Below are 10,240 nucleotides of genomic sequence, written 5' to 3'. Positions count from 1 at the left end.
CCAAGATAAGGAAAGACACGGTATTTGAAGGGTTGTCATTTGGAAAGGCAATAAGATTTGCCTTGTTCTTCTTGGTCTCTAGGGGCAGCACCAGAAGCAATGGGTGGAAGCTGGAAAAGGCAAATTTGATCCAGGAAAACAAATGCAAAAAGACTACATTAATGCAAATGCAAGGAAGAACCACCACAAAACAATCAAAGATGACTATTGTGAAATCAAAAAGAGGAAGCTGGACCTCCTAGAAGGGATAGGAAAAGATAGCTTCTTCTCCTCCTTTTTTCTTCCTTCTTTTTCTTCTTTCTCTCCCTCTTTTTTTGCATCTTTTCTTCCTCTTTCCTTTTCCCCCCTTTCTTTCCTTCCTTTCTTTTCTTCCTTCCTTCCTTCTAAACATCCTTCATTATACAGGATAGCTGGACAGCTCTCTGAGAAGGGGCAAAGTGAAGGAAATAAAGAATGAAGTCTAGGTGATATGAAAACAAAAGATATCGACAAAATCTATTTTTAAAAAAGAAAAGAGACTCATTTAGGCTTCATGTTGGGAAGAACTTTCCCACCAATTAGGGCCAACCTGCAGGTGAATGAGTGGCCTGGGGAAACAGCCTCATGGCCCCTCAATGGGGATTTTCCAGCAAAGGCTGGATGGCCATTTATTTGTTGGGTGTGCCAAAAAGGAAATTCTTTTTTTCAGAATAGATTGGACTTAATGACCTCTGAGGTCCTTCTCACTTGGAGACTCTGGGCTTCCCACATATAATGCAGAATTGGTTGTTTACTTATACTCAGAAAGCAGACTCCCCTGAAGAGCTCAGAGTGCTTTAAAAAAAAAAATCCCAAACCTTAAGCTCCCAGAGGTTCTCAATCCAGGCAGGTTCCATGAATTTTCGGGTTTTTTTGTTTCATAGTTTAAAACGATACTTCAGTGTAATTGATTTCGTTGGTGATCTTAGGTATTTTACAAGCATGATTCTGAGAAGGGGTCCATCCCTTTCATCAGATTGCCAAAGGGATCCATGACAAAATCAGGTTAATGACTCCCCTAACAGAATCTTTAGAAATTTACCAGTTGAACAGATTTCCCATCTTGTTTACCTAGTAACAAACACCCTGTCCTCTCTCCTTCCACCACCTAAGCTCTTCTTCCACACTCCCCTTCCCCCACAACCCCTCCCGGGAACATGTTCCCACCAATCTCTCTCTAAAATATGTTGCCACTAGTAACGTCTCAAGTTGCATTTCTGTATTTTTCAAGCAAAAAACGAGGGATGAAAGTAACAGAAAGCAGTGGAACACTCAGTCCTCTGGCTGCCAGCCAAATGTCACCAGGATTACGGAAAGTTGGTTAGCCGAAGGCTTGTGCTTCTGGGCTCATCAGCAGCTACAGGCTGAGAAACACCATCTAGGGAGAGAGATTTGGATTCCCATCAATGGCTACACAGACAAGAGAATGTGTGGCAAATGACTTGACACCCCTGTCCTGCTCCCCACAAACCCAGTCACCTTCCGTAGCCCAAAAGGGGACCAAAGCACGAGAGCTTTCCATGTTGAGTCTTTGATTTGGAATCACAGAGGATAGAGCTGCGGGGCACCTCTCTTTGTCCCTGAGATGGCTCATGGGATCTTAGATCCAGACCTTGCAGGGAGCCCAAAGGCAATCTCCTCCCAACCTCCATCTTACAGATGAGTCACCTGAGGCTGGGAAGTGTCTCTGCCTCGCCTTGCCCAAGGTCCCATAGGTACTGAGTAGTGGACCCCTCTCAGTGCCTGCCCTCAGGGACTAGCCCTACATCCTGTAGATGTTTTGTCTAGTGCCGGTTGTTTGCATGTTGTTTCCTCCTATAAGTTCCTTGACAGCAAGGACTTTTTATTTTATTTTACTTTTGTTTTTCTCTGTATCCACAGTGTTTGCCATGTTTGGCTTGTAGTAGGTGCCTAATTCATACTTGCTGATGGATTGCCTGGTTGAATCAGACTCCCGGAAAGCCTTCTTGTACTATGCTAGAAAAGTCCTGAAGATAGACTGGAACTGTTCCGTCAGGACCAAAGGGTAAGGCACATATATGGGAGCCTGTCAGAGCGTCCAGAGAGTTCACCAAATCTTGGAATCGCTGGTTTAGAATTGGAGGGGACCCCAAATATCACTTAGTCCAATCTTTTCATTTTAGAGTAAACTGAGGACCTGAGAAGTGAAGTGGTTTGCCTAAGGGAAAATGAAGTACCATGATTCTGTTGTAACCATTACACTCGATCTTGTGTCATCCTTGGTGAATCCAGAGCTAGGATCTCAATTTCCACAGCCAGGGCTCTTTGTAAATTAGTGTGAGTAAAATAATTGGGATGATACAGCAGACCCTGCCTGCCCCCAGCCCACACAGAAGGAACAAAAGCATCAGGGGCTTCCAGAATGCACACAGCCACGAGGGCAAGCAGACTTGGCCAGGCGGTGATGGAATGACCAGGACCCTTGAGGTCCAGGCATCATCTCGGAGGAAGCCTGCCCTGCTGTCCCAGGGCTGTCCTGTTTGACGGGGAAACCCATCTTGGGCAGAAACAGAAGAGAGAGGGATTAAATACTTAAGATGCTAAGGCAACCAACATACCAAGGAAAAGCCAGGCTCTGTAACAGTCTGTTGACTTTGTGGTCGACATCTGTCAGCATCCCTCACATTCTGCCTCTCTCCAAATCCCCCAAGGACAGCTCTGATGTCTCCATCCTCTCTGCCTGATGGTTCTTGTGGTGGGACACGCTGCCCAGAGTCCTGGCTCCTCCCGCTGGGCACAGGGGCAGAGGGGTGCAGGTTGTAGCTGCCCTAAGGATGGAGCAAGTTTGTGCGGATGCTTCTTTTCCTATAGGTTTGGCAAGTTTAGGGCCACGTGACAAAAGTTGTGTCTGGATAAAGAGCAAGACCATTAATGCAAAATTAAACAGAATAGTAATCATAGCTGCTATTTATAAGCTAATTGCAGTTTTGCAAAGTCCTTTGCCTTCATTGTCTTTCTTAGATAGACCAGAAGTGGATGCTATTAGTACCCCCCTCCCATTTTTCCTCCCACATTCCTGATTCCCTACAACTACTGGTAGCACTCTCTGTCTCTGTCTCCCTGTCTCTCTGCTCTCCTCTGTCTCTGTTTCTCTCTGTGTCTCTGTCTCTCTCTGTCTGTCTCTGTTTCTCTCTGTGTCTCTGTCTGTCTCTGTCTCTCTTTCCCTCCCTTTCTCCCCCAACTCCCTTGTTTTATGTTGCATTCTCTTCCGATTGGAATGTAAGCTCTTTGAGGGCAGGACCCAAATCATTTTTGTCTTTGTATCCCCAGGGCCTGGCATGCAGTAGGTGCTTAAATGCTTATTGATTGGTTGATTTTTCAGATGAGGAAACTGAGGATCAGAAAGGTTCAGGTGCTCACCCAGGATCCCAAAACTGAAAAGTGAAAGTGCTTTGGAAAAAATGAACAACCACTAAACAAGTACAAGATATTTTTGTTGCTAAGAAATTAGATGAATTTAAATAAATATAATGTATGTGAATGAAAAATGAAGAAATGGAGAGTTTTCCAAACTAGGGGAGCTAAGTCTCGGACTGAACACTCCTAACTGTCTTCCCCCAGCTGGCCTGGAAGTGATACAGCCGCCAGAGCTCTGGGCTTAGAGTCAGGAAGCCCTGAGTTCAGATCCTACCACAGATGCTCTAGCTTTGTGACTGGGTAAATAACCTCCCTCCGTCTCAGTTTCCTCATCTGTAAAATGAAGGGATTGGATGCAATGGCCTCTAAGACCTCTTCTGACTTGCTGTCTGTGTCCCATCAGCCATCACAAAGAATCCGTGAATTTGGGGGCCTCCCCAGTTATATTCCTTCCCTTTGTTGCTCCCCTCGATGACCCATCTCCAATTTAATTCAAGGAACAATTATTAAATGCCTGCTATGTGCCAGACATAGCTGATGGAGATGTGAAGACAGAAATGACAAGAGGCTCCATTCTCAAGAGCTTGGAGGTGGAGAAAACACGGAGACAGAACCAAATGGCAGTGTAGACGGTGAGGCTGGAGTGGGACAAATGGACTTTTAGGACAACTTTTCTCACCCTCTTCTGACTCTTTGCCTCCCTCCACCCAGGGAAGGTCCCAGCACCTGGTGACTGACCCATCCTACTGTACTTGAACCTCTCCCACTGGGAGGTAACTGCAACCTAACCCTTTCACTTTTGGCCTTTGAAGCTCACTCCTACCAAGGAGAAGAAAACCTTTGTTTCTTCTTAAAGGAATCTCAGACACCGACACCTTGGTGAAGAGGTTCTCTTGGGGGCATTCCATGGGCCCTGAAGGTTAGCCTACCTCTGTCCTCACCAGGTAACCTGGTCGCTGACTTTGGTCCAGAGCCTCTCCCCACCGCTCTGGGCTGCTCCTCTGAGGATAGAAAACAGCGTTACTGGAAGGCTGGTCTTCAGATTTCTAGGGACAGTGCTGTTCGGATCACTCAATCATCAGGTTCTTCCCAGAACTAGGACCTTCCCTAAATAGCTGATGTGCTGAGGAGTCCTCTCCCTTCAAACGCCCCGCCCTTCCTTCCTTCTGAAGGTGGTGGGTAGGACCCGGACCTGGGGGCCAGAAGACGGGCTGGGAACCAGGGTTGCCCTGGTAAATGTTCGACAGCAGGTGAGCTTATGGGCATTATTAACACTTTCTTAAGCCTTGACAATCAATAAGCAATAAGTCAAGGCCTGGTTTGTAACTTGGTAATTTCTGAGTGTAAATGGTCACACTGGAAATTTAACAATCAGCTGTCAGTCAGTAAGAGCCGGATCCAGGCCACCCCCGGTTGCAGCCCTGGTTCAGATCCTACCCCAGATACTTCCGAGCTCTCTGACTCTGAGCAAGGGACCTCCCCATTCTCAGCCTCACTTCCTCACCTATAAAAAGGGGATAACACTTCTGTGTGCTAGGGTTGTTGAGAGGACGAAATGGGATAACGTGAAAAGGGCTTTGCCAACCACCAGCTTTTATCACTTTATCCTGGCCCACTCCTTCCCCAGGAGCTGAGTCTCTCTTCCCCCACCAATCCCAAGTTACAACCCTATCCTCTTCTGCCCCCAGACTCCTAGATAAAGAGTTAGGTTGTCTAGCATCTGTGTGATATTATCTTAGTGACTCCTAGAGAAAGGGCAGTGTGGTGGATAAGGATCTGGCCTCCATGTCAGGGAGACCTGAATTCAAGTCCTGAATCCAACACTTCCTGGCTCTGTGACCTCCTTCTGCACACCAAGCCACTCTCTAACATAGAGCTCACTAATCTGGGGTTCAAAGATGCCCCTACCCTGGATCCATGGAAAGATTTCAAAGAGTCCTTGAACATAAATAGGAAAAAAGTATATCTTTATTTTCATTAATCTCCAACTCAAATGGAGCATTTCTTTTGATTATTTAAAAATTATTTAAAATAGTATTCTATAAAAGAGTCTATCCACCAGCTTCACCAAACTGTGCCAAGAGTGGGGAGGCAGATAGGGCTCATGATCAAAAAAGGTTGGGAGCCCCCTACTCTATGTGTTTCAGGGAAGTACCACCCTCTACTGATACAGTGAGCTCCTCAATCAGGCTGGGCCTCCACCGATGAAATCATGGTTTCCATTCTTTCTCCATCACCTACCCATCCTAGCTGCAGCTTGAGGATTTCAAATAACGTAATGCCTTTTATCTGGAAAACTGGATAATTTCTCTAGGCCTACTATGCGATGGCATTTCTGACACTTCAAAAAGTAAGTCATTGGGATTCCTTTTCAGGAATACACTGACTTCACATGGGTGTTCTAAAGATGAGGACAGGTGCCTCTGCAAAATAACACTCATCTATGGAGACTACCTGTCCTTGTAACTTGACTTGTTTGGAGAAATGCTGCCAAAGGAAAATTGCTTGCCAAGATTTTAGTAAAGAGTTGGTAAATTTAGTAAAAATTGAGAATACTTCTCAAGCTATTCTTGTACCCAGGAGGGAGAGACATGTTCTAGCTTGGCAGTATAGCTAAGTGGGTTTGGAATTGGCTGAGAGGCCTAACCCAATGAATAGTCATCAATGGCATTTATTGCTGACTCTTCCTTGAGTTGGGGCCTTCAGCAAGTTCCAAACCCAACTGATTTGGAAGGTCTGTCTCTAGTGGATTGTCCCAGCCATTGGTGCTTGGCCCAAGCCATTGAACATTTTTATCTATGACTTAGATAAAGGCTGAGGGGCATGCTACTCACATTTGCAGATGGCAAAAAAAAAAACTAGTGGAGATATTGAAGACAGGATTGGGATCGCCAAAAATCAAAGATCATATAGATTGAGCCAAATTCAATCAAATGAAATAGGATGGGAATATAGGAAAAGTCAAACTCAGTTTCAAAAGATCAACTTCACAGGTACAAAATGGGGGGAGTACAACCAGATAGCAGCTCCCCCTGAAAAAGATCAGGAGAGTCAATGTGAGTCAGCAGTGTGGGACTGAAGCCAATGGAGTTATGTGATCTCTGATTACCTTGAAAGACACAGAGCATCCTAGAATAAAATGGTAACCGTTCTCCAGTGCTTGGCCCTGGTCAAGGCACGTCTGGAATGTTGTGTTCTGTTCTCCATAGTACAACTAAGGAAAGACATTGATAAACTGAGAGGCCACATAGACACCCATGATATGGATGGACAGCATGGAGGGAGCCTCAGAGCTGTTTGCAAGGATTTGAAGAGCTGTTTGTAGAGGGGAGGATTAGTCTTGTTCTGTTTCCCCAGGGCAGAACTCTGAGCCGTGGGTGCAAGAAGCAGAGAGACAGGTTGAGACTTGATTGAGTCTTTGAAGAATGGAAAGGGCTGCCTTGGGAGGAGAAGGCTTCCTGCCTGCTCTGTGGAGGTCTTTAAGCAAGGATGGAGGAGCCATTTCTGGGGCATTTCATGGACAGTTTGGACTAGATGCCTTCTGAGGTTGCTAATCAGTCTGAGATTCTGGTCTGGAGTCAGAGAACCTGGGTTCAAATCCTGTCCCTGGCACTTAAGACCATGGTGCCTTGGGTATTACTCAGCCTACCCCGATCTCAATCTCTTCCTTTGTGAAAGGAGGAGATTGAACAACGATCATAGATTTGGAGCTAGGAAGGCCCACTCTGAAAGCCCCTCCAGGTCTAGATCAATGATTCTGTTATCTGCTGTGTGCCAGGCATTGTGCTAGACAGAGGGTCCCAAACAGTTCCTGCCCTTAAGGAGCTTCCATTCTACTGTTAAAAATCTGTGCAGTGGGGATGAGGAGAGCAGTCAAGGTCATGGTTACAGGCAAAGAGATCCTTCTGCTGTGCATTCTTATTTCTAGCCCTGACAATCAGCACAAACATCCCCAACAATCATAATAAGGAGGATGCTATTAATGCTGCCATTTATGGGTTCATAATGCATTTCTTCCAAAGACCACAACGTGTTTTATAAGCATAACCCAATTCACCCTCACAACTTCCCCAAGGACGGCCCCATTTCATGGATGAATGAAGCTGAGTTCTGCCAGAGTGGAGTGACTCACTCAGAAGCAGGCAGAGATTGGGGGTGTGTCAGCTCGGAGCCCAGGCTGGGTTTTCATCCTGGCACCCTTTGAACCACACTGTGTTTTCTCATCAGCTTTCTGAACTATCCTGTCACATTAAAAGCTGAAAAGCTGATGCAGAGGCCAGCCTCCGTATCTCTGCCAGCTAATTAACTATCAGGCTCTCTGGTCCTTCTGTTGACTCCAGTGCACTCAGGTGGAACCAGATAAAAGGCTCTGGGGGCTTAAGGGGTCTCTGGGTGACTCCATTAAGAAAGTGCCATGTGTACACGGTTGGTTCCTTTCCTCTCTCTAAGTAGAATAGAGAATTCAGTGAAGTTAGTCATGGATCAGGACTGGCAAGGACCCTAGAGCTGGAACCTGAGGGGCTGGGTTCAGATCCCACTTCTGGGTATACACTGGCTGTTCCTCATCTGTAATATTAATAACAGCTAACACATAGGGCTTGAAAGTTTACAAAATACAAAAATATACAAAAAAACATTTTGTATAATATATAATAATAAATATATTATAAATATATAAATATAAATAATAAAATAATAAATATTATTTCCTTTGATCCTCATAACCCTGGGAGGTAGGTGCTTTTATGACGCCCATTTTACCAGTAAGGAAACTGAGATAGAAGGAGGTTAAGTGACATGCTCAGGGTCATACAACTAATAAGTGTGTAAGGCTGGATTTGAACTCAGGTCTTCTTGACTATAGGTCTTGCAGTCTATCCACTGGACTGCTTAGCTGCCTCTGGTTAGACCAGAGGCAGTGGCTACATTGTCATTCACTGTACTCCACAGACTCAGAGGTTCCTTCTTGGGACATTCACCACAGCCTTGAAATCATGTCATTGAAAGGAGCCAAGATTGATTTCCTTGACACCCACAGTCCTCCACCTTGGAAAGGAAAGTACTTTTTCTCATCTCTTCTTTGCAACCAACCTTATTACATAGCTGAACAGGTAATTTACAACTAAAGAAATATTGTTCATTCATTGAAATAATGCTCAGCCTTTCTTTATCAAAGAAAATAATTTAATAGCTTTAAGGGAAAAAATAAATCAAAACCATGAAACTCCATGTTGTCAGAAGATGGAATAACAGTAGCACTCATACATTATTGGTGGAATTGGAAACTTGTAGAATTATCTTGGAGAGCAATCTGGTCATATATAGGAAACATTATAAAAATAATCATACCCTTTGATCCAGTAATTCAATTTTTTTCAGGATAAACCTAGAAAGTATTATGAAAAGTGATCCCCCCAAAAAAGAGCTGTTCATTCATGCCAGTAGTATATGTAATTGCAAAAAAAAAAAAAAAAGCTAGAAGCAACTTAAATGTTCAACAGAAGGAAAATGGTTAAGGAAATTTCCATATATTAATGTAAAGGAAGTTTGTAATGCAGTTAAAAGCAACAAGGATGGCAAATACAATGAAATATGAAAAGGTCATTTTGAAAGTGAAAAAAGCCAAGGTCAAAGATTTGAAGTTGTGTATGGTGGTGAGGTCATTGAGAAGACAGCCAGGGAGGGGGTGAAGAGGAGCTTGGCTGGGGCCTGCCTGAAGATGGGGTCCAGAAGGGGCAGTAAGCAATCAGGAGAGCTTTTAGTGAGGATATGAGAAATGTATCCAGGGATGAAGGAGGGAAGAGAGGGAGACTGCAGTGGGCTGCTTTGGGGAAAATGTGCAGTATGCTCAGAGATCTCAAGCTCCTTCTTCCTGCAAAGGGGACTCCAGAGTTCTCCTGGGGATCAATCTCTCATGGTCATGAATCATGGAATGTCACCATGTCAGAAGAATTAAAATTAGAAACGGCCCTAAGGAGAGTGTGCATCAGCAAGCGGGACGTTACCTGTGATTGGGTGGGAATAAGACAGTAGATGTGGAGCCAGAAGGACCCCTAGAGGTGGTCTCCTTTAATCCTTTCATTGCAGAGAGGTTCTGGGAAGGAGTCATAGGGTGAGCGAGACACACTACATAGGCAGCCCTGAGGGATTTGGGAGAACAGACAAAACGTCACAAAGGGTGAGAAAGTGATTGCAATCTACATCAGTCTGGGGAGTCACCAACTTGAAGGCATCAAAGAATTCAAATAAGCAAGAAAAGATGAACAGGAGTGCTTCTATTCCCAAGCATGACCTCAGAACACAAGATGGTGCATGGAGTTAGGGAAATCTTGGTTCAGATCCTGTTTCACTTACTAGCTCAGACTCTGGACAGGCCATTTACCTCTCTGGGTCTCAGTTTCCTTTTCTGTAAAATGATTCAGGTTCCAAATCCCCTTTCAGCTCGAAATCTCCATCCTCAACTGGATCAGTCAACAAATATTTATCAAGTGATAAATGCTAGGAGCTGGTACTCCATTGTTCCATTGTTCGGGTCTGGGGGCGATGATTTTGGGAGGATAATCAAGAGATCAGATGTTCAGAAGAGGGAAACTAAGATGATGCAGGGCCTTGAGTTCATGCCAAATGAAAATGAGTCAAGAGTAAGGGATAGAATGTGGAACTTGGAACCAAGAAAACCTGAGAATTTTCATGGAGAGGAAAGGAGAGGAGAGAAGAAGAGAGGTGAGGAAAGGAGAGGAGAGGAGAGGAGAGGAGAGGAGAGGAGAGGAGAAGAGAGGGAAAGAAAGGAGAGGAGGAGAGAGGAGAGGGAGGGGAGGGGAGGAGAGGAGAGGAGAGGAGAGGA

At 44.9% G+C, this 10,240-nt stretch overlaps 1 long non-coding RNA gene across 1 annotated transcript; it reads right to left on the bottom strand.

The window, feature by feature from the left end:
• Positions 1-701: 701 nt before the first annotated feature.
• LOC138165153 (uncharacterized) lies at positions 702-4,503 on the bottom strand. Its single transcript, XR_011169280.1, has 3 exons — positions 4,326-4,503; positions 2,598-2,887; positions 702-1,396 (listed from the first exon to the last, which is right to left on the bottom strand). It is a non-coding gene; the product is annotated as an uncharacterized lncRNA (long non-coding RNA).
• Positions 4,504-10,240: the final 5,737 nt, after the last annotated feature.

Source organism: Petaurus breviceps, unplaced genomic scaffold, assembly GCF_028583685.1.
Source record: "Petaurus breviceps papuanus isolate PSGF00001 unplaced genomic scaffold, PetGlider_PUasm1.0 208, whole genome shotgun sequence".
In the NCBI taxonomy this organism is placed as follows: domain Eukaryota; kingdom Metazoa; phylum Chordata; class Mammalia; order Diprotodontia; family Petauridae; genus Petaurus; species Petaurus breviceps.
Note: the sequence above shows the minus strand (reverse complement) of the source record. Positions and strands in the feature narration are given on the sequence as shown.